Raw genomic sequence first — 25,391 nt, 5'->3', positions numbered from 1 at the left:
TGACCATATACATTTTGTATGTTGCACCAAGAATACATATAGAATTCGTATGTGGTCATATATACAGTCATAGCCATAAGTTTTGAGAATGACACAAATATTAATTTTTACAAAGTCTGCTGCCTTAGTTTTTATGATGGCAATTTGTATATACCTCCTGAATGTTATGAAGAGTGATCTGGTGAATTGCAATAAACTGCAAAATCCCTCTTTGCCATGAAAATTAACTTAGTCCCCCCAAAAAAAAAACCATTTCCACTGCATTTCAGCCCTGCCACAAAAGGACTTGCTGACATCACTTCAGTGATTCTCCCATTAACACAGGTGATAGTGTTGATGAGGACAAGGCTGGAGATCACTCTGTCATGCTGATTGAGTTAGAATAGCAGACTGGATGCTATAAAAGGAGGGTGGTACTTAAAATCATTTCTTCCTCTGTTATCCATGGTTACCTGCAAGAAAACACGTGCAGTCATCATTGCTTTGCACAAAAAGGGCTTCACAGGCAAGGATATTGCTGCTAGTAAGATTGCACCTAAATCAACCATTTATTGGATTATCAAGAACTTCAAGGAGAGTTGAAAAACATAAGGGCACCCAAGAAAGTCTAGCAAGTGCCAGGACCATCTGCTAAAGTTGATATAGCTGTGGAATCGGTGCAGAGCTTGCTCAGGAGTGGAGGCAGGTAGGTGTGAGTACATCTGTATGCACAGTGAGGTGAAGACTTTTGGAGGATGGCCTGGTGTCAGGAAGAGCAGCAAAGAAGCTACTTCTCTCCAAGAAAAACATGAGGGACGGACTGATATTGTACAAAAGGTATGGGACTGAACTGCTGAGGACTGGGGTAAAGTCATTTTCTGTGATGAATTCCCTTTCCGATTGTTTTGGGCATCTGTAAAAAAAGATCGTCCAGAGAAGAAAAGCTGAGCGTTACCATTAGTCCTGTGTCATGCCAACAATGAAGCACCCTGAGATCATTCATGTGTGGGGTTGTTTCTCAGCCAAGGGAGTGGGTTCACTCACAATTTTGCCTAAGAACACAGCCTTGAATAAAGAATGATACCAAAACATCCTCTGAGAGCAATTTCTCCCAACCATCCAAGAACAGTTTGGTGATGAACAATGCCTGTTCCAACAAGATGGAGCACTGTGCCATAAATCAAAAGTGAACTAAGTGGCTCAGGGAGCAAAACATCAACATTTCAGGTACATAGTCAGGAAACTCCCCAGACCTTAATTCCGTTGAGAACTTCTATTCAATCCTCAAGAGCCGGGTGGGCAAAGAAAAACCCACAAATTCTGACAAACTTCAAGCCTTGATTATGCAAGAATGGGCTGCCATCAGTCAGGATTTGGCCCAGAAGTTGATTGACAGCAGCCAGGGCGAATTGCAGAGGTCGTGAAAAAGAAGGGCCAACACTGGAAATATTGACTTTGCATAAACTTAATTTAACTGTCATTAAAAGCCTTTAACACTTATGAAGTGCTTGCAATTATACTTCAGTATTCCATAAACATCTGACAAAAAGATCTACAAACACTGAAGCACCAAACTTTGTGAAAACCAATACTTGTGGCATTCTCAAAACTTTTCGCTACGATGATATGTGATGATATGGACACCAGTATCAGGTATATTTCATCCATCCATCTGTTTTCCAAACCGCTTATCCAACTGGGTCACAGGGGGTCCGGAGCCTATCCCGGAAGCAATGGGACAAGGCAGGGAACAACCCAGGATTGGGGGCTAGCCCATCGCAGGGCACACTCACACACCATTCACTCACACATGCACACCTATGGGCAATTTAGCAACTCCAATTAGCCTCAGCATGTTTTTGGACTGTGGGGGGAAACCGGAGTACCCGGAGGAAACCCCACGACATGGGGAGAATATGCAAAGGTGTGAGGCAACAGTGCTAACCACTGCACCACCATGCCGCCCCTCATGTATATTTAAGAATCATAATGTTATTTTTTAAATAAGATTCTCCAATATCCATTTTGAGTGATTTCTATAAAATTATTTGTAGGTTGTAGTGGTTTGTGTGTAAATGTGTACAGGGATGTTATAAAGGGTGTGGAACTTAGGATGATTCCAAGGGCCCCTGGGTGACAGAGGCCCTAAAAAATTTGGAACATACTGGACAACAATGAAAATGCTTCTGAGTTGAAAAGGTCTAATTGTTCATGATTTTAATGTGCCGAACACAGATAAGACCATGAGAATTTTTCATTGGCTATCGACTTCATGTAGCCCATAATGAAAGTTATATTGAGTAAATATCAGCTAAAGACTTTGAAATATTGAGAAACATTGAATCATTCTGCATCAGCCCACCATACACACCTTTTTTCACGGACTATTGCATCATTGTCTGATGTAAGATTACGTAATGGGTATATATGGTGCGGACAGGATCAAGTACCTATCTGTGAAATTCTATCGATTCAATGAAGAGAAAATTGACCCTCTGAGGTCTAGGGATAAGGTACATACTTTCACTGACTGGGGCATGGTCACACATTTCATTCAATATCTTAAACTTAATTCATGGCAAATAAATTATTTCTTATATATTTGTTTTGGGGGTGGCATGGTGGTGCAGTGGTTAGCACTGTTGCCTCACACCTCTGGGACCCGGGTTCAAGTCTCCGCCTCGGTCACATGTGTGTGCAGTTTGCATGTTCTCCCCATGTCATCGTGGGGTTTCCTCCGGGTACTCCAGTTCCCCCCCAGTCCGAAAACATGCTGAGGCTAATTGGAGTCACTAAATTGCCCGTAGGAGTGCATGTGTGTGTGAATGGTGTGTGTGTGCCCTGCGATGGGCTGGCCCCCCATCCTGGATTGCCTCGTGCCCATTGCTTCCGGGATAGGCTCCGGACCCCCGCGACCCATTAGGATAAGTAGCTTGGAAAATGGATGGATGGATGGATGGATATTTCTTTTGGCATTAAACTCATCTTAATCTTAGTGTACTTTATAAATATGTCAGATTTATGTGAAGTTTGTAATTTGAAATCAAAGTATAGACATTGCAAAATGCAGTCTGGAACACTTGCAGAAACATAAAAATACATACCTGTAGTAAGCAATGGTAGCAGTTTGTTTTGATCCCAGATATCTGATCACCAAAGTGTTGGCTACATGAAGATGACTAAATGGTGTAGTTGCAACATTCAGTTGGATAAATAAATAAGAAAAACCCTAACTCATGTCACTATTTCTGGCCTCCTTTCATAGAATATGTAGCAACTTTCATGTGTATGCATGAGTCATTCACACCTGGCCATATCCCACCCCCCCTTTTTATAGCACTGATTGGGATGTATCTGGATTGTGTTTCATTGTTCATCAAATTACCATGTAAATGCGATTTGAATACGCAGAAATGCGGCTAGTTAGAATGCGAATAGCCATCTTCAGGTGAGGGCGGCACTACACGCCCTCGATGCAGGTAAAACAAAGAAAGGTAACATGGTTTAATTTTTTGCTGATTTAACCTAATTTAAAAAACTTTAATAGTTCCGACAATGGATGTTTTGAAAAGAATACAGATTACATATTTAGTCAAAGTTTTTTTTCATGTTTCTACGTAAAGATTCCAGCGAGGTATGAACTGAAATACACGAGAAAGATACGCGGCATCGCCGACGATGCCCTCAACTCCAGAGGGTTAAAAAGGAGTTTTTGTGGCTCCTTAGATCCGAGAGCTCTTCATTGATGAGATGTTATGCAATCTGCTTCAGGGTTACGAGAATAAGCTTGTGATGCATTTCATCAAGGGTGTACTAACTTCAGCAGGAATGCCAAGGCAGAAAACTACAAGGAAATGGTTGAGGACATTTCCAATAACTGTGGCATAGTTAATGATGAACACAGTGAACGTTTTCATCATGACATTGCAATGATGGAAAAATGATACCTGGTGAAGTGGTCTACTGCATTGTTACCTGATTACTGTTGAATGCTCACCAGAGATGCTCCTGAGAAGCTCTACAAGTAACAGCAAAGTTGCAAGTATACTTGGACTTCTATCACATGTCTTATGTGCAGGCTGTATTTCTCCAATACACACGGATTAGAACCAGTCAATCCTTGGTAAATCTGAGTCAAGTCTCAAGTCAAAACATTCCAAGTCCAAGTCAAGTCTCAAGTCAAAACATTCCAAGTCCAAGTCAAGTCTCAAGTCAAAACATTCCAAGTCCAAGTCAATTAAGTTAAAACATTCCAAGTCCAAGTGAAGTCTCAAGTCATGTGCCCTCAAGTTCAAGTCGAGTCAAGCCTTATAGTCAAATTTGATGTACGAGTCATCAAATTTGTGACTCAAGTCCAAGTCTAGTTGTGAGTCATGTAACTTGAGTCCATGCCTATGTCAGGTTTGTTTTTTACCTTTAGTGATTAAAACTTGCTTCAGCAAAAACTCACACAGTAGGTTGTAGGTTAAGTCCTTCATAGGCAGAACAAAGAGAGTCTCCACTATGTCATGACTGTCCTCACATGGTTTTCACATCCATGTATATGCAGGGAGTGATGCATCTTTCTAACAAACTGTCTCAGGAGACCTTCCCTTTAGCCAAATGAAAATTCAGGCAGCAGAGAATTAATATACACTGAAATTATAAAATTAATGCTATAGTATCCAGAGGGGAGACTATAACCTTAAGTTTTCTTGAATCAACTGGTCCAAAACAGGACCAAGTCTTGAATCATCTGCCCTCAAGTCCAATTTGAGTCCCAGTAGAATGCAGTTGCAAGTCATAAAATTTGTGATTTGACTAACAGCCGAATGATGAGTCAGTGACTCTAGTCCCTACCTGTGCAAATACATAATAGAACAATGCTGATTTCAAAGAAACCAATTAATAAATTAAATTAACAAGAAATAACTGTCAGGGCTGGGCTCAGACGCGGACTAAATACAAACGACAAGCCGAAAATAACAGGAAACAGCTGGGCATGATCGGGGAAGCACACATGGATGATCAGGGGGAGTGGCACACACGAGGATCAGATGAGCTGGGCGTGACAAGAGCTATGTTTATCTCAGAATCATGCTTTTTGCAAAAAAATTGTTGTCCAGGATTATTAAAATGGTCTGGTTGGGGGACCCAATATGATATGCATTCATGGGGCCCAAAATCTCTAGCAGCACTCTTGAATGAGAGAGAGAGAATCGTTTCATCCCAAATAACAATTAAGTACAGCTTTCTGAAAACACTAGACTTGTTTAATACAACAAGGGAGAATGAACAAATAAAACACAAACTACACAAAGTTAATATGTATCAATGAAATGCAATTGAACCATCTAAGCACAACAAACCAATATTTTACAGCGCACACAATACGACACTCAACAGAACAGTAATTACACATCCACCCATCCATCATCTCCCACTTAGGTCGGGTCGCAGGAGTGAGGCCCAGACTTCCTTCTCTCCAGCCACTTCATTCAGCTCCTCCGGGAGAATCCCGAGGCGTTCCCAGGACAGCAGAGAGACATAGTCTCTCCAGCGTGTCCTGGGTCTTCTCCGGGGCCTCCACCCAGTGGGACATGCCCGGAACACCTCACCAGGGAGGCGTCCAGGAGGCATCCTAATTATATGCCCGAGCCACCTCATCTGGCTCCTCTCAATGCGGAGGAACAGAGGCTCTACTCTGAATCCCTCCCGAATGACTGAGCTCCTAACCCTATCTCTAAGGGAGAGCCCAGCCACCCTGCAGAGGAAACCCGTTTCGGCTGCTTGCACTCACTTTCGGTCACTACCCATAGCTCGTGACCATAGGTGAGGGTAGGAAGGTAGATCGACTGGTAAATCGAGAGCTTTGCCTTTTGGCTCAGCTCTTTCTTCACCATGATAGACCGATGCAGCACCCGCATCACTGCTGACACCGCACCAATCCGTCTGTCGATCTCGTGTTCCATCGTTCCCTCACTCATGAACAAGACCCCGCGATACTTAAACTCCTCCACTTGGGAGAGGACCCCATCACCAACTTGGAGAGAGCATTCTACCCTTTTCCGGCTGAGGACCATGGTCTCAGATTTGGAGGTGCTGATTCTCATCCCAGCCGCTTCACACTCGGCTATGAACTGTCCCAGTGAGAGCCAAAGGTCACGATCTGATGAAGCCAACAGAACCACACCATCTGCAAAAAGCAGAGACCTAATCCTGAGGTCACCAAACCGGACACCCTCAATGCCCTGGCTGCGCCTAGAAATTCTTTCCATAAAAACTATGAACAGAATCAGTGACAAAGGGCAGCCCTGACGGAGTCCAACCCTCACCAGTAACGAGTCTGACTTATTTCCGCCCATGCGGACCAGGCTCTGACACCGGTCATACAGGGACCGAACTGCCCTTAAAAGGAAGCCCGGGACCCCATATTCCCGGAGCACCCCCCACAGGACTCCCCGAGGGAGACAGTACAAAAAACACATGTAGACTGGTTGGGCAAACTCCCATGAACCCTCCAAAACCCTGCGGAGAGTATAGAGCTGGTCCACTGTTCCACGGCCAGGGCGAAAACTACACTGCTCCTCCTGAATCCGAGGTTCGACAATCCGGCAGACCCTCCTCTCCAGAACCCCCGAATAGACCTTACTAGGGAGGCTGAGGAGTGTGATCCCCCTTTAGTTGGAGCACATTCTCCAGTCCCCTTTCTTAAATAGGGGGACCACCACCCCGGTCTGCCAGTGCAGAGGCACTGCCCCCGATGTCCACGCGATGCCGCAGATGCGTGTCAGCCAGGACAGCCCCGCAACACCCAGAGCCTTGAGGAACTCCGGGCGAATCTCATCCATCCATGAGATTTTTAACCACCTCAGCAATCTCCACCCCAGAGATAGGCGAGTCCACCCCCAAGTCCCCACACTCTGCTTCCATATCGGAAGGCGTGTTGGTGGGATTGAGGAGGTCTTCGAAGTATTCCTTCCACCGACGCAAAACATCCCGAGCTGAGGTCAGCAGCGCAGCATCCCCACCATAAACAGTGTTGATGTTGCACTGCTTTCCCGCCCTGAGCCACTGGATCCCAGCCAACATTTCTATGTGAGGCCCATATGGGTACAAAGTGGGTTGAAAAATGGGCCCCATTTGGAATTGCTCACGTGGGATTGTCCGCAGGTTTCATTTTGGCCCCATGACAAATTGCCCATGTGGGTTTCAAACAATATTTTACTGGGGCACAGGTGGGCCCAAACTGGGCAACGTACATAAGACCCATCTCGAGCCCAGCTTCAAGTTCTATGTTGGTGCAACATGGGGACAACATGGTTTGAAGTAAGGACTGCAAGAGGGTTTCACTCTAGGTGTTAGGTGAGCTCCAACTGGTCAACACAAGCAATTTCAGTAGAAGACTTAAGATTTATGTAGGTACTAAATGGGGCCAATACAGGCTGAAATATGGGTTGTAGGTGGGTTTGTACACATGTTCCATAACAGGTCTATTCAAACTGAACATAACAGATTGAGGATTCACATTAGATGCATCTACTTTTGCTATTGACTATAAAAAACATATATCGGTATTGAAAAAAAACCTGTATGTGTCTCCCTCATTCACAGATGAACTACAATATTAACATGACAGCATTTTTAGACATGTATACTTAAATTACCACAGTACAAAACATTAGAGCACACGGTGAGACTTTATCTTTTCAAATTCAACTTTTATTTATAATATTGTTATACCTTCTTAAAGCTTTCATAACTTATTAACAGCTCAAAACCATAAGGTCAGCTTAATTATGTGCTTTTCTTAATAAAAGAATATATGCTATTCCTAATAAAAGCATCATTAAAGAGCATTTGCAACATTCTCAATGCAGCACATACTAAAACAACACTGAACAACAAAAGAACAGAACAGCTGCTCATTAGGCCTACTACTAATGTTGATCTCGGCTGCATTCTGGAAGCCCCTTGTCCTCCTCTGTCTCTGGTTCCAATGAACCACTTTGACAGTGCCCTCTCAGATTCTTGCTGGTTCACTTTTGCTGTGAGTAAATTCTTCTTAAGAGCCTCTGTAAAACAAATTTAGCTTATTATTCAGGTAATAATACACAGTATAAGCTAACATCAGAAATAGCATAACACCACTTAGAATGAAACTGAGGCCAACTTCAGCGGCAAAGGTTTTGACAGAAGTTAAAGAGGAGAAATACCACAGGCCTTGACACCTGCTAAACAAATAACTCAATGTGCAAAATGATCAGACTTCTCATATGTAACCACTGCTGATATGCTGTAATGCAGCTATCACACTGAAAAAGCCTTTAACCTTAATACTCAAGACCAGGATTTGAAGGGAAGAACACCAATTTGAACAGCTATTCTACTGCTAGTTTTCTTTTAAATGATTTCAAATGTCCATTTTCCAAACCGCTTATCCTACTGGGTTGCAGGGGGGTCCGGAGCCTATCCCAGAAGCAATGGGCACGAGGCAGGGAACAACCTAGGAGGGGGGACCAGCCCATCACAGGGCACACTCACACACCATGCACTCACACATGCAATTTAGGAACTACAATTAGTCTCAGCATGTCCAGGCGGAGACTCGAACCCGGGTTCTAGAGGTGCGAGGCAACAAATATATAAGGTGCGCCCCCTTAAACAAATATACTCAATTTAATTGAATTCATTAGTGTGGCCATCAACCTAAACATTAAAACCATACAGTCTGTTGACGCTGTTCTTTCCTTCATCATCTTATAGACACACGATCACACGATGAATGAAGTTGAGCAGAAGGAGAGAATTTCTGTTTGCCATCATGTAGCTATTACATGTTTTAGGCTTGCAAGTGCAATCATCTCAGAACTGAAAATGACAAATGAGCACAAACTTGCAACAGATACATTAGTAAAAACATGGCAGAATATAAAATTCAAAGTGCTTACGTGGCAAAGAACACTGTCCACCTGTGCCTGATGTGTTAAAGAAAAGGAAAAAAGAAAAAAATTGGACAAGTTAAAAGGTGCACTTTTCATGGTTTAAATATAAGTTAACCTGTCAACTACAAAATCGAATTACAGTCTATTTTAAAGCCTTTATAGATAAAAATGAAACAGTCAGCTTAGAAAAAGAATAAAAATAAGCCATTTGTAAAGCTAGCATCCATAGCAATTTACCAATGTTAAGATATTAAATTCTAGTAAAAGCACTGTTCAACACACATACATTTCCGGGTGTCATTCACGTGTTCTTGCAAACAAAATATAATTTGGAGACCAGAGGGACACATCAGCAATTCCTCCTGATCAGTGTGTAAACCACAGCGACTTCAAGACTCCCAATTACTACAAGTTGTGCAGTGTGAACGATACAGTGATCCGACAACTTTGAAAGTCCAGATGGTGCCAACTTAGTATAACTTGTAGTGTAATGAAATGGAGTAATTTTATATTATTTCTGACCAAAAATTGAACAGAGAATTTAAGTTTTAAAACTTCCATTGTTCTCCAGTAAAGTTCTCCTATTAACTTTGCTTAAAACCTGCCCTGGGTTTTATAATGCAAGATTAGCACAATTATTAATTAACAGTAGAAAGCAAAAATTGCAGACTGATTTTGTAATCATGAAAACGCATTGCGATTTAGCATATTGATGATGCATTCACTTCATAAATCATGACACACTGCTCTCCCATACATGAAAGCTATTTTTATAAGTAAAAAGTATTGGTATCGGTGATACTGGATCTGTTTATTTAGTATAAAATCGATACCAAATTTTGCAGTATCCCACACCACTACCTTGCAGTTTTTGCGGCCCGGTTTGGCCCTGTCAACGGCCCAGGACACCTGGGCAACAAATAAAGAGCTGCCAGGGGCAGTTGCTTAGCAAGCAATGATATAGCTATCATTTTTGGGAGAATTCTAAACTTTCACAAACATTCTGAGCGAAATATTTAACACATTTTATTTCAGAAGGGGCTAAATGCTAAAAGAGTGTATGCTATTAGCTTAATTCGTAACTTACTATGTTGATTCGCAATACTATGATCAGCTAGCTAAAACTTTCACTAGTAAATAACCCGAGCTCAAGTAATTCGGCAGCTTACTGTACTGATGATTTAATACAATATAGTGACAGTCAAACTGGCAAGTATGTTACTCACCTGTGCAGAACTCCACTTCTACCGCCGCCGGGTACTGCTGAATTCCTCCTGCGGTGCAGCGCTTAATAAAAAAAAAAACGCGCGAGCTGCATGAAAAAAACGACCGCGCGCGCGGTAAATTTAAAATAAAAGAAATGATTTTAAATAAATAAATTGGGTGGCTGCATCATTTGCTTTGTTATTAAACTCGGATTTATCAAACAAAATATCTTTGCCTTTAAATCATGGCCCAATAAACATGCCAGCAGAATACACACGCACACATATCCCAAACTGGGCCCACAGTCAGCCCACGTGGGCTGAGTATTTGGGCCCATATATATTCCTACAATATATATAGATTTTATCAGGGTTTAAATAGAGATTTGCTGTCTTGGAGGGAGGTGGGGGCTCTGGTTGGGCCTGGGGGGCGGGACATTAACAATTTGGCTACAGTAACAATAATGAAAACAAGGGTAGCTTTATTATTTTAAATTAAAATTATAGATTTTTTTGTGACAGAAAAAAAAACATTTTTGAGAAAAAAAAATTCTTTTAGGTCTTTCAGTTATACTGACATTGAACTCTTTATTGTCTTCCATAATCCTCTAAAGTTTTATTGCAAAGAACTCAATGAAATTTCCTTAACTTTTGTACATAAGTTATTTCTCCCTATTAATATCATTGTTGAGTATAACTGACTGTGACTGATTGACTGACAAGTGACGACATCGTAGACTGTAGAGAGCAAACTCAGTGTAGCCCTCTAGAATCTCATTTATCCCTTTTAGTGACAATGTACTCAGTCCACATGGGCTTCCCATAGGGAACCTGTATTATTGAAACTATATAGGTCTAAGATAATGGGCTACCAGTTCTAGCCCATGCCCTTAGCTCATTTATCCTTAATGGGCCCCATAGAGTCAGCCCATATATAGAACTATGTTACTTTTACTCCTACTCGGCCCACAGAGTGTTACCCTGATCAAGCCCATTCTCACTAAGCCCACAAATACCCTATATGATGCCCACCAAGTACACCCAGGTACAGCCCATGCCATATATATGCCTCATTGATCCTACACAGTCTGCCCACATAGGTCTCCCATATGGAGCCCATGTTACTGGAACCATTTCCTTCCAAGATCATGTTATTCAGTTGCAGCCCATGTTTACTTGACTCATATGAATCCCTTATGGGTCCCACATGAACAGCCCACATGGGCTTCCCATATGGGGCCAGTATTATTGAAACCATATGGCATATATAAAGTGCTAACCAGATCAAGCCCATGCCCAATTGGCCCATATGCATCTCATATGGGGCCCCTATGGTCAATCCACATGGGCATTCCATGTGGGGCCCATGTCATGGAAACCTTATGGGCCCTAGATAATGTTAACCAGTACCACCACACTACCACTTAGCCCACTTCTATCCCATAAAGGGCCCATACAGTCAGCCCACATTGGCTTCCTAATCAGGGCCCATGTTATATAAACCATGTGGTACCCACACAATTTGCCCAGTTCTAGCCGATGCCCACTTGGAACCCATGTAGCCTATATTTAACCCATGTGGGGCCCATGTGGACATGTTGGCTGGGATGGTGGACCAGAATCTCCTCGAAGCTGTCCGGAAGTCGTTTTCCATGGCATCGCCAAACTCCTCCCACACCCAAGTTTTTGCCTCAGCAACTGCCAAAGCCACATCCCGCTTGGCCCGCCGTACCCATCAGCTGCCTCCGGAGTCCCACAGGCCAAAAAGGCCCGATAGGACTCCTTCTTCAGCTTGTCGGCATCCCTCACCACCGGTGTCCACCAGCGGGTTCGGGGTTTGCCGTTGCGACAAGCACCAACCACCTTACGGCCACAGGTCCGGTCAGCTTCCTCCACAATGGAGGCGTGGAACATGGCCCATTCGGACTCAATGTCCCCCACCTCTCCCGGAATATGGGAGAAGTCCTGCCGGAGGTAGGAGTTGAAACTCCTCCTGACAGGGGATTCCACCAGACGTTCCCAGCAGACCCTCACTATACGCTTGGGCCTGCCAGGCCTTGCCGGCTTCCCCCCCCCCACCAGCAGAGCCAACCCACCACCAGGTAGTGATCAGTTGACAGCTCCGCCCCTCTCTTCACCCGAGTGTCCAAGACATGTGGCCGCAAGTCCGACGACATGACTAATAAGTCGATTATCTAACTACGGTCTAGGGTGTCCTGGTGCCAAGTGCACATACGGACACCCTTATGCTTGAACATGGTGTTCATTTTGGACAATCTGTGACGAGCACAGAAGTCTAATAATAAAGCACCGCTCGGATTCAGATCAGGGGGGGGCGTTCCTCCCGATCAGGCCACTCCAGGTCTCACTGTCATTGCCCACGTGAGCATTGAAGTCCCCCAGCAGAACAAGAGAGTCCCCAGGAGAAGCGCTCTCTAACACCCCTTCCAAGGACTCCAAAAAGGGTGGGTATTCTGAACTGCTGTTTGGCGCATAAGCACAAACAACAGTCAGGACCCGTCCCCCCACCTGAAGGTGAAGGGAGGCTACCCTCTCGTGCACTGAAATGAATACTCAATGTACAGGCGCCCAGCCAGGGGGCAATAAGTATGCCAACCCCACTCGGTGCCTCTCCCCGCGAGCAACTCCAGAGTGGAAAAGGGTCCAACCCCCCTCAAGGAGACTGGTTCCAGAGCCCAAGCCGTGCGTCGAGGTGAGCTCTACTATATCTAGCCGGAACTTCACAACCTTGTGCACCAGCTCAGGCTCCTTCCCCATCAGAGAGGTGACATTTCATGTCCCTAGAGCTAGCTTCGGCAGCCGAGGATCGGAACGCCAAGGTCCCTGCCTTTGGCCGCTGCCCAACTCACATTGTAACCGACCCCTATGGCATCCCCTTTAGGTGGTGAGCTTATTGGAGGGGGAACCCACATGCCTTGTTCGGGCTGTGCCCAACCAGGCCCCATGGGTGTAGGCCTGGCCACTAGGTGCTCGCCATCGAGCCCGACACCCAGGCCTGGCTCCAGGGGGGGGCCCCGGTGACCCGCATCCGGGCAAGGGAAAAATGTTGTCCGTCATTAGGGGTCTTGTGAGCCATACTTCGTCTGGTTCCTCACACAGGACCTGTCTGCCTTGGGTGACCCTACCAGGGGCCTAAATCCCTGGGCAACATAGCTCCTGGGATCATTTGAACACGCAAACCTCTCCACCCCGATAAGGTGTCGGCTCCAGGAGAGGGTAATTACACATGTAATGCAGTATTTTTGCATGTAATGCAAGTCTAACACTGAAATGATCACTCAGGGATGTCTAGAAAACTTCCTCTTTCTCACACATGAGTAACTGGTATCAGGCAAGGAGAATATTGTGTAGTTAAAAGTTATGTAGGAGGGGCAGTATGTGTAGCAGACCAATGAGCGTTGTTGCTCCCCCAAAATCCAATGTAAAAATGGAAAGAAATGCTGAATACAAACATGGATATTAATTAATAATGATCAGATGACAGTCAACTTCAGAAATAACACATTATGCATACCAGATATTTGTTTCAATAAGATATTCAGCTCATGCCCAATAAACACAATTCGTCAACCATCCATACAACTATATGAATTTATTCAGTTATAAACACCTGCATATGCTCAAACACATGCCCATCTTCTTGGGGGTCACAGCACAGGGTCAGCCAACTCGTAGCACCTGGGGAACTGGGGGTTAAGGGTCCTGCTCAAGGGCCCACAGACATGTGGCTATCTTGCGTAGGCTGGGCGTAAATGTGCAACCTTCTGATTAGAGATACAGAGGCTTAGCCATTTATGCTATTTGAAGACTTGAGTCTAGCAGCTTGATTGATACACGTATATTCACATTCATATTAAACTCATTTTCACACATGACATATTTTAAAAACCCACCTAATAAATATTTGTTTTATATAGATGAAGATAAAAATTGTCCTTAGAAACTGAGGGTCCTGTGATGTCAATAACAGATGACCCTCATACCTCTTTGTTCTGAGTAAAAGTTTCTGAATACAATGTCTTTGCAAAAACATCAGTTCATACAAGTAAGACTTGCTCCAGGCAGGATGGCAAACACAGCCAAGTGACATCAGGATGGGAGGAAGGAACAGGGATTTCTTTTGGTTGGTTGTGGGGAAGAGCTTAATAAAAGCAGTGGGGAGGAACAAACACAAAAGATGCCCAAAAAAACAAAAGACAGACAACCAAAAACTAAAATTTCACTTAACAACCTTCCCCCCCCACATACACACACACAAACACACAATCTGTATTTATCAGCATAGCTGTCAAAATGCCAGACTTTAACAGGGAATAGGTATGCAAAGTCAGTCTTATTAGTTACCCCAGAGAGTTCATTAACATCACTGCAAACAGTATTTATACTGTATAACAAATGCACCTGTTGAGATTCATGGTTTCGCTATTTGATTAGAATACAGTGCTGTTTATAGCTAGTGATGCACAAAGCCGTCTCTTCATGGGGTGATAATTACTCTGAATGGCTGAGATCAAGGTCTGAATGATATGGCCTGTTCCTTATAAATGCAGCGTCTCTCATGGGAGGTTATGCTTTTAAAGCCAAAATGCTGTTTATTATATAAAACTACTATAACACTGGCTGTTCAGAAAACATCAATATGCAGCTTTCAACACCATTTTACTACAAAGGGCAAAACATACATTATTAATGATACACTGAATTACATAAGACACTACTAGAGTATGGCTCCTACAGCTTGAAAGCTCTCTGATGATTTCATAAACAAGAAAAGCAAATGGGTTTACTGGGAGTGCATGTATGGTCAAGATGAGAAGGAGCCTAATATGGGTCTCGCTCCAAGCAAAGGTCTTGCTTCTTGGCTTGTGATGCTGGCCAGGCATCAGTAAAGACTAAAATACTTCAGTAAGGAACACAGAGAATTAAAGCTCTGGATCAGCAACCTTGTGACCCACACAAGTTGAGGTCACGGTAGAGTCCAGCACGGATCATGATTTATAAACCAGCACAGTAATATTTTAAAATTGTATGAAGCTTATCCTAAACAGGCAGCTAGTGTGGCAATAAAATGGAGATACAAAAATTACACCTATAATATGTTTATTCAATGAAGCAGGAATGTAAGCTCATAGTTAAGTGCTGATAACAAGGCACTATGAGTGCTGTTATTACCTCCATGTAACAGAACTTTTGTTTTGTCAGTGTTTAGATATATATATCTAAGTAGTTTACTGGGGTGATTGGGGATGTATAGTTTATTGGTGTAAATGTGAGGTATATTTGTGTGTCATCAGCATATGAATGCATTTATGATTTTTTTGTTTTTGTAGTATACTTCCTTAAGGGCATAATGTAGATGGAGAACAAAAATTCTTCAACTGATCCTGTGGGCTCCACATTTCACTGGCAATACTGATGACGCAGTGTTGTTATTAGATATCTGGACTTATTGTTATAAAACATAGATCTGAATCAACTAGAAGGCCAAGATTTCTAACCACTGTGTTAGGTTGTGTAGGAAGGCCACCAATGTTGAGGTGGTGAAACTTATTTCTTGCAGCCTTGGGACCAATTACCAGTACTTCTGTTTTTTCTGTGTTTAACATAAGGAAACATTATCCAAATGTTAGTAATACGAGGATCGAAAGTTTGGTTTCTTGAGCAGTGGTCTGGTTGCAGGCATTTTACATTGATCAATGACAACACCAAAGTTATGGATCTATTCATTATTTTAAGAAAGGGTCCTGTGCTGATGACATTCAAATCTATAATAGGTCTGCTCTTTGCGGCAGTATCATCTTTAGTCACCTGCCTTGAGGAGATTAAGCACTGGATAAAACGCAGCTTTCTACAGTTGAACAGTTCAAAAACAGAAGTCTTTCTGGTTGGCACCCTCTACACAGGCCAGCATTCTCCTATAACCCATATTACCTTTTCTAGCCATGACATATCCTCTTCAATAAACAACTTGGGTGTTAGGTTTGACCCCCCCTAAACATTTGAAGACCATATCAAACATCCGTCCATCTATTCTCTGTACCTGCTTGTTCTATTTTGGGTCACAAGGGTCCAGAGCCTATCCTGAAAGGCAGAGAATCATCCAGGTTGGAGCAGCAGCCCATCACCAGCCCACCATTCACACCTAAGGACAGTTTGGTGACTCCTTTTGGTGACTGCACCTTAGCCACATGCTAGGTTTCATGACTTTTTCGTTTGAGTTTGGTTTGCGTTAATACAGTATTTGTGCATGATAACAGCTAGGAGAATATATGACTTCAAGTCTAACAAGATATTGGTTTAGCATTTTGAGTTCATGGTAACACTCTTTGGTCTTCCAGATTTCTTTACAGGTGAATTTTAATTAATCTTTGAATGTTCCCATACGCACTTCCCATTCACTTATCACTTGTGTCTAGAGTACCCATTCATAATATACTGGCTAGATAGTGGTATAAAAACTGTACCACTAAATGAGACAAACCTGTCCTGCAATGTGTGCTTTGGACAGTGGACTGAGTATAACAGTGGGGGACTATAGAAACCCCTTGAGTTTTGAGGTTATCTATCTCTGAATATATTTATTATTATACTGTACCTATACAGTGAGCAATAGGGCATTAACCCATTGAAATATAAATGGGTTAATAACTCTAAAATTACATAAGATAGATACATCTAGTAAAGTCTGCGTAGAGCAGTGTACTGTGCATAATTTACAATATACAAATCGAAAGAAGTACTTTGCAATGTATTTGCAATGATAACAATGAAACCTTCGTCGCTCAGGAGAGACTCCACATGAGCTCTCACTCTTTCTGCCTCATTTAAACTTTTGGCATCCCAGTGACTCTCCCCCTCATCACATGCCTTGTAGTGGAAGACCCAACGAAGTTACCACAGCAATGTTCAAAATATAAATTATACAGACATTCAGTGTAAAAACAGAAGTTCTTCATCATATAAATGCCAAATTTTTTCAAAAAACATTTAATGCCGTTGTAGACAGGTTTCATAATTCACTCTATTCACAAATGGTGATTTCAACAGTGATTATACCAGATTTTATTGTATATATATCCGATTTCATTGTATACATACCAGTTTTCATTTTATATACAGTATATATCAGCTTTCATTTCATACGTATCATCTTTCATTATATACATGCTAGGTTTCATGTCGTGTTTCATTCTACATATATATATACACACACATACACACACACATAGCAGTATTCATTCCATTTATAATCAATGATTATGACAAAATGTAGTTTGGACATCAGACAGACTCGCAAGCGACTCCTCCCGGTGAAAGGTCGCGTGTGACTCCCTATTGCTAATGAGTCATCCATCCATTTTCCAAACCGCTTATCCTACTGGGTCGCAGGGGGTCCAGAGCCTATCCCGGAAGCAATGGGCACGAGGCACGGAACAACCCAAGATGGGGGGGCCAGCCCATAGCAGCTCAACTGTGCACCACTGTACAAAGCTCAAAAGGACAGGATGAATGAGTCTGGTGTGGAGGAATTTGGCTGGCCTGCACAGGGCCAGATCTCATCCCAATAGAACACCTTTGGGATGAATTAGACCACTGATGTTGGACAACATCTGTGCCTGACCTCACAAATGCTCTCCTGGAAGATTGGTCAAAAATTCCCATAAACACACTTCTATACCTTGCGGACAGCCTTTCCAGAAGATTTGAAGATGTTATAGCTGCTAAGGGTGGGCCAACACCATTTATTAAGTCTACATATTAAGAATGGGATGTCATTAAAGCTCAAGTGTGTGTAAAGGCAGGTGTCCGAATACTTTTGGCAATATAGTGTATCTGACATGCAACTAACATTCAGCATTTTTTTTGAGAGAATCAACATATGAATTGGTGGAAATAAATGACTTAATCTATACCAATTTATTCATTGCATGTAATCCATGCTACAGGTGTGCATACTTAAAATAAGAGTAAGGAGGCATCAATGTGTGTGCACTGTTACATCTCAGTGAATTTGTGGTGCTTTGCTCTCTGACTGTGTTGTGTTGCAGAACATTCCAGTGAGAGCGATGGTTAATTGTTCCCGTTCTGCCATCGGTAATTGAGTGCGTGTTTGTGTAAAAGGGTGCTGTTCCCTTGAAAAGGGGGCTGCGCTCTTCCACTAATGATGCTCTACCCAGCCATGTTCTGTTGTCATGATCGTTTGCTGCTTGTGTGAGAGACAGACATGGCGATGGCGTTGTGCCTTGTTATTTGTTCTTATCTTTCCATTTTTGTAATACGAGCCATTATTCGTATTATTTGTAATAAACCTTTTTATTTTACTGGTTATTTTGCTCGTCGTGTTTTGGAGGTTTTTTGCTATTGCTTTTTCTTTGTTAAGGTGTCCTATCCCTAGACTGACACTTAACAAATTGGGGGCTCGTCTGGCATAGTTATCGTGGGAATTTCGTTCAGCTGGCAGAAGGGCGTTCATTTGGGAACTCTGGTGAGTTAGGTGTCTCCAGCTGGATTCTTGTAATCCTTCCATTGGAGCACTTTTGTTGTTTTGTTTATTTAATTTGGGGATTTTGTTTGGGTGGTGTTTTTGAAGGGCATACCCGTTGGGAATATCGCAGTTACAGTTTGTTATAATTGGCTAGCTATGATCGCGAACCTGTCAGGGTCAGCTCCTGTCACTCTGTGTCCCTTCCCCGTTTGGCCAGATGGCATTGCTGGTCATCCCATCCCTCGTTTTGTCAGTGTTTGTGTTTTCCCGTTTGCTGTTGGCCTCATGGCTCAACACATTGTGAACCCATGACAAAGTTCTCATGCTGTTGCATGTTTTGAATTCTGCTTTACAAGCAAGATTTTCTGGACCTTATGAGGTTGATTCTAAACTGAGTGAGACTGATTATGTACTTCATACGCCTGATATAAGACGAAAAACTAGAGTATATCACATTAACATGTTGAAGGCCCATGTTTCCAGGGTTGTGGAGAAACTACAATGTGACCCCGTTCCGGTTGTGTCAGTCTCAGCAGTGACTTCTTCCTACAGTCCTGAAGAGGATGGCCTCAGTTTGTATGATATTCCAGTCATTTGTGCTCATCTCCAGAATTCAGATTTTGTCTGATCTGAACTCTTTTATTTCCAATCTTCGAGACCTATGTGCTAGTGAGATTAAGGATTTGATTAACTTGTTTCCATCTTCGTTTTCAGATGTACCTGGTTCCAGTGTCTTGTGCCATGACAATGATGTGGGTGAGCATGTTCCTATCAAGCAACATGCCTATGACCTTAATCCAGCAAAGAGGTCTGCGATGAAAGCTGAGGTTGACTATCTTGCCTGTGCCAGGCTTTAGTGCATGGAGTTCACCATATATTTTGCTTCCCAAACCAGATGGCACATTTTGCTTTTTGTACCGACTACGGAAAAGTGAATGCAGTTACAAAACCGTATTAATTTCCTCTGCCTCGTATGGAGGATTGCATTGACCGAGTAGGTGCAGCTAGCTTTATCAGTAAGCTAGACTTGCTGAAAGGTTACTGGCAGGTTGCACTAATGTCTAGAGATCTGTTTGTGATGCCTGATAGCTTCATGCAGTGCTCCGTGATGGCCTTTGGGTTGCGGAACGCCCCAGCAACATTTCATCACCTTATGTGTTAGCAAGGTGTGCTAAGGTGTTAGCAGGTATACCGAACTGCGAGGCATACCTCGGTGATGTAGTAATATATTCAGCTGCTTGGTCTGAACATGTACAAACACTCCATAAAGTGTTTAAATGGTTGTGTGATGCTTCACTCGCATTGAATTTGGATAAATGTGAGTTTGGTAAAGCTACTGTAAGTTACATGGGGAAAATCAGTTAAAGTCAAGTCCGTCCATTAGAGGCTAAAGTTTTAGCTATCTCCAAATGTCCTATTCCAACCACTAAGCGAGAACTGCATAGATTTATTGGAATGATTGGTTATTATCATGGGCTCTGTAGAAAGGTTTCTGTTGTGTTGCCTCTGACATCTGCTTGATAAAAATTCTGCCTTTGATTGGTTTGCAGATTGTCAGACTGTGTTTGAAAATGGTAAAGCGTTACTTTGTAGCCCCCCAGTTCTTGCATCTCCAGATTTCCATCTGCCATTCAAGCTTGAGGTGGACGCAAGTGCTACTGGAGCTGGTGCTGTGCTTTTACAGAAGGATACTGATGGGCTTGATCACCCCATTTATTTTTTTAAAAAAAAATGAAACATCAGTGGAATTACAGCACCATTGAAAAGGAAGCATTAGCTTTCCTATTATCCGTGCAACATTTTGAGGTCAACGTTGGTTCAACCTCTATTCCTGTTGTGGTTTACATAGATCATAATCCTCTTGTCTTTCACTTCAAGATTAAAAATGCAAATCAGTCTTTTGTGCACTGGTCTTTGAACTTGCCAGGGTTTAATCTGGAGATCAGGTATAAAAAAGTATCTGATCATGTTTTGGAGGACACTCTGTCCTCTTCTTACACTGTAAAAAGTGATCTGGGGTTTTAGTCAGATGGGCTAGTGTAATCATGCTGAGTGAACTCATTGCTCATTGTGACTAAGTAAGATCAGTTAGAACAACTCCAACTCACAAAAATACTCATGAACTCAAAATATTTCGTTCAATTAACTGCAAAAAATGCGTCGCAATCCGCATTTTACATAACACGCATGCGCACTAATGTTGCGCCAGGGTCACATGACACACAAAGCCCGATGAAGAAATTGCCCGCCATTTCGTCAAAATTGGAACCACAATGCTGTTAACAAGCAAGTACCTGGACACAGTTTATTAGGAAACATAGTTAATTAATAAACTATTCTGTCTTACACGGCCAGTTACCATAACCTTTTATCCATATTTTATATTTAGTTTGTTGTGATTATTGGACATAGATTAGCATCTTAGGTAGCTCTGGCTAGCCGTTGGTTGGATTTTTTATGATGATGTGATAATTTGGCTAACTTTTAACATGCCGCGTTTTATTTTTAGTATAAGGTTAAGGGTAAGTGGATACGCGTATATTATAGCAAACTGATCTCGCTTCAAGCGAAAATCCGTTTCAATCACTGGAGTGTTTTAACGTAAACTGCGTTCAATCATGCATGTATGTGTAGCAGAGAAGTTGTTAAATCTTCAATATTTATATAGCTCATAAATCCATCCATCCATCCATCCATTTTCCAAACCGCTTATCCTACTGGGTCGCGGGGGGTCCGGAGCCTATCCCGGAAGCAATGGGCACGAGGCAGGGAACAACCCAGGATGGGGGGCCAGCCCATCGCAGGGCACACTCACACACCATTCACTCACACATGCACACCTATGGGCAATTCAGTGATTCCAATTAGCCTCAGCATGTTTTTGGACTGTGGGGGGAAACCGGAGTACCCGGAGGAAACCCCATGACGACACGGGGAGAACATGCAAACTCCACACACATGTGACCCAGGCGGAGACTCGAACCCAGGTCCCAGAGGTGTGAGGCAACAGTGCTAACCACTGCACCACCATGCCACCCCAGCTCATAAATCATTTCACCAATAACGGGATAACTATAAGGAAGAGATTATTTAACAATCTTGTTTTGTTGAAGATCCTATTCAATGTACGTAGGTTGTGCTTTTTTTTGTTCGCATTATTGGAAGCTCTTGTGAATTTTGTTTTTTTGTCGCCATGCTTACTTAAAACGGCAAGTTTTACCCTCTGAGGAGAGGTAGGTGGCTTGTTCTATGTTCCTGAAATATTTATTAGTTATATATACTGAAACGAGTTTAATCATATGTGATTCAAGCGGTTGTGGGTTAACATGTAATCTCCTTCCTCTATAGTGCCTTCTTGAAGATTTCATTCAGCACAAAGTACGGTAGCCTGAAAAGAGAAGACCGTCTACAAAGGCAAGGGCAATGTTGAGTATTGTTTCTGGACAGCTTGCTGGAATGTAAATATTACTGTCACTTATATTTAAGTAAATAGTGAAAGGCCAGTGTACTGTCACAAGTTTTTAAAATGTCCCTTCTTATTGTAGATCGTCAAAGAATTCACCAGGCTGATGTCTATGGACCTCACTTTGTTCTATGAGCGTTTGGACAGTCACCTGCTCAGACTTCTTCAGTTGTTGAGGTCAAAGCGCTTTGAGGGGAGTAAAGAAATGACATCCTTACTGGAGAGCCTTGACAAGGATGTGAGTATATTTCTGCTGGGTCTTTGTGGTCATACAGGTGCTTCTTGGATACCTCGGGTATGCTGTGCTTGTTCCATGTTGTGAAAAGCTCTCTGCATGAGTGGAATATAGTCTCAGTCAAACATTTCAAATCTTATCAACCAAAGGTGCTGTACACTGTGTCACTTTCATCACATATACATGCACAATTTTTTTACTACTCAGAGCTCAAACTTCAGGGGTTTGAACAAAACTAAAATGCTTTTATTTGACATGGTAGTCTGTAGCATAATGGTTAGGGAACTGGTCGCGTGATCAGAAGGTCGCAGGTTTGAGTCCCAGACTGTTAAAGGTACCACTGGTGAGCAAGGTACCATTCCCAAGCCCTGGACCCTGGCTGCTACCTATGTTAGCCGCCCGCTGCTCCTTCAGATGTGTCAAATGCGGAGGTCACATTTTGTTGTGGTGCTGTGCTGTGCTATGTTCACAATGACAATCACTCAGTTTTTCACTTTTCTTTCATTATGTGTGTAAGGTGAACACCCTGCAACTGGCAGGTCTTCATCACTCATTGTTAGCAGTAGTTTACACACCTATATTATGTAACAAGTTGGGTGGGAGAATGGATCTTTTATGACTAGGGAGAAGGAGTGGGGATGGAAAGAAGTGAAGGAGAGAGAAAATGAGGGGTAAACTCTTACTTCACCCTACTGTTGATTTATCACTTTCTTTTTACTTTTAGGTAGGGATGCACGATATTTATCGGACAGATAATTTATCGACCGATATTTTTATTGCCCCGAAAAAATACATTAAATCTGATAAAGTTGGCTAATAGAATTGGTGAAACTGCTTGCTGGCAGATAGCGCCTTTTAAAAGGGGGCATTTCACTCATGATGTCTGACTGGAAACAAGCGCCAGCACACCACCAACACACCTTCATCGGTCTACAAAAACAAGCACCTGCATAAAACCGTATCAGTGACATCTTTCACCATGTAAATGCTCACTCCCACATGGAACTCCAGCACGTGCTACAGTTCAGTCAAATCCTCCCTTTTACAACTCATATTTTAGCTGATTGATAGCAGCATCCAGCATTCTGCTTGCAACACTGCCACTTGCTTGATATGTTCAGTGTTAATTACGGACATGTGTTCATCACCTTATTGTGATGCAGCTGAGTGTCGTGCGCAAAAGTTTTCTTATTGTGTATCCCCAGTTTTAGATTTCAAACTAAAATAAATATTACTCGTGTGTTTTGGCAGGTATCAAACCAAAAGAAGAGGGCAACAGCTTTGCATGGTCTACCGTGGTACATGAAGGAAAATCCATCTGCATTCATGAAGATGTGTGAGGTAAGAAGTGTCATGTCATCCAAAAAGCTAATTCACATGGAGCAGGGATACACTTGTGCATTATTTGGCAAAACTTTCCTAAAGAACAAACCCTTGTATTTTTTCCTAAAGCCCACGGATCCTGAGGAGGATGTCATCAGGGGAATGCTCACTGGAATACTCTTAGTTGCTGAGGATGTGAAGGAGCCCCTTCCAGCTTCCTACAATGATATTGCCATTGTGGTTGAAGAAATTATTGTCATTCGCCACTTGCGAGATGTACCCAGTGCTTTTGTCAATCTGATGGGACTGCTGTACATTCTGAACATTGACTATCCAAAAGACTTGAAGTACACTTTTGAAGTAATTCAACGACTATTCATGGGAATAGGGCTGGACGCATGCACTGCCAGAGTCCACTCTCTGAAGAATAAATTGTTCATTTAATTAGATAATGCAAGCATCTTCATTGGTTATGTTTTGATTTTCTGTGTCTTGATGTTCTTGCTGATCTTTGAAGCAAATGTGTCTATATACTTACTTATATTTACTTATACACTTTATGTATTTCAGCCCTATTCCCGTGAACAGAGGCATTTTTGTAATATTTAAAGTATCTCTTTAATGTATCAGCAAGACACTATATTATTTTTATTATTATTTTTTGGCAGCTGTACAATTGACATTTAATATTTTTTGTTGTGGCTGCTCTGTTCAGAGGAAATGTGTCTCTGAGACACAATTTTATTTGGTTTTAAAGGAGCCTTGAACGGAGTTTACATTTGAGCAGTACCTATACTTTTGATGTTAAGATAGTTGACCATGTGTCTTAGTTGACATTTGTCTGCAGTTGAGAATAAATATTCCAGATTGAAATATGTCTTGGGTTATTTTCTATGCTAATATTTGTTGGACTACTTCTTTTGTAGATTAGTAGTAGCTTTGTAGGTATTATTTGCATATCCTGGTAGGTTTTGTAATGCTCTATCAACCTCTGTAAACTTAACCAAACTAAATTTGAGGACTAAGTTGAAAAAAATAAGTATTTTATGTTGAACAAGCATGATTCACATTTGTAAAAACAACTTAATGAATTAAGTTCACCCAGCATTGGTTTGTTATTTTAGCTAATCTTTTTTAATCCAAATTATTTGACACAAAATGTTCAGTCAACATGCTTCATGTTGTATCAACAAATTATTTTAATTGTAGTTAATTTATCACTTTACATAGATATGACTTAACTCTGTCAAAGCAACAAGATGACTTGACTAAGTCAAGTTGAGTCAATGAATAATTTTTTACAGTGTACTAATAAAATCTGTTTTTGGTGATCAACTGTAGAAGTTGATTTTTGGTGGAGGGGGTGTCACGTCTGTGTATTTGTGGTTCCCGTTCTGCCATTGGTGATTCAGTGCGCGGCTGTATAAAGGGGTGCTGTTCCCTTGAGAAGGGGGCTGCGATTTTCCTTTAATGATGCTCCACCCAGCCATATTCTGTTATCATGTTTGCTGCATGTGTGAGAGACAGGCATGGCTTTGGTGTTTGTGCCTTGTTAATTGGTCTTATCTTTCCGTTTTTGTAATACAAGCCATTATTCGCATTATTTGTATTTAACCTTTTTATTTTTACTGGTTATTCTGTTTGTGAGTTGGAGGTTTCTCACCTTCGGTTTTTGTTAAGGTGTCCTATCGCTAGACTGGCACTTAACAGCACGCAATAAAGACTCCCTTGAGTTCATTCCTCAAGTAGTGACAGG

General features: G+C 42.2%; 1 long non-coding RNA gene across 1 annotated transcript; it reads left to right on the top strand.

Moving 5' to 3' along the window:
* The first annotated feature begins 21,675 nt into the window (after positions 1-21,675).
* LOC125705375 (uncharacterized) lies at positions 21,676-24,502 on the top strand. Its single transcript, XR_007381491.1, has 5 exons — positions 21,676-21,847; positions 21,963-22,039; positions 22,160-22,315; positions 23,564-23,653; positions 23,765-24,502. It is a non-coding gene; the product is annotated as an uncharacterized LOC125705375 (long non-coding RNA).
* Positions 24,503-25,391: the final 889 nt, after the last annotated feature.

This window comes from Brienomyrus brachyistius, chromosome 12 (genome assembly GCF_023856365.1).
Source record: "Brienomyrus brachyistius isolate T26 chromosome 12, BBRACH_0.4, whole genome shotgun sequence".
Classification (NCBI taxonomy): Eukaryota; Metazoa; Chordata; class Actinopteri; order Osteoglossiformes; family Mormyridae; genus Brienomyrus; species Brienomyrus brachyistius.
The sequence above is the reverse complement of the archived record's forward strand: the minus strand, read 5'-3'. Positions and strand labels throughout refer to the sequence as shown.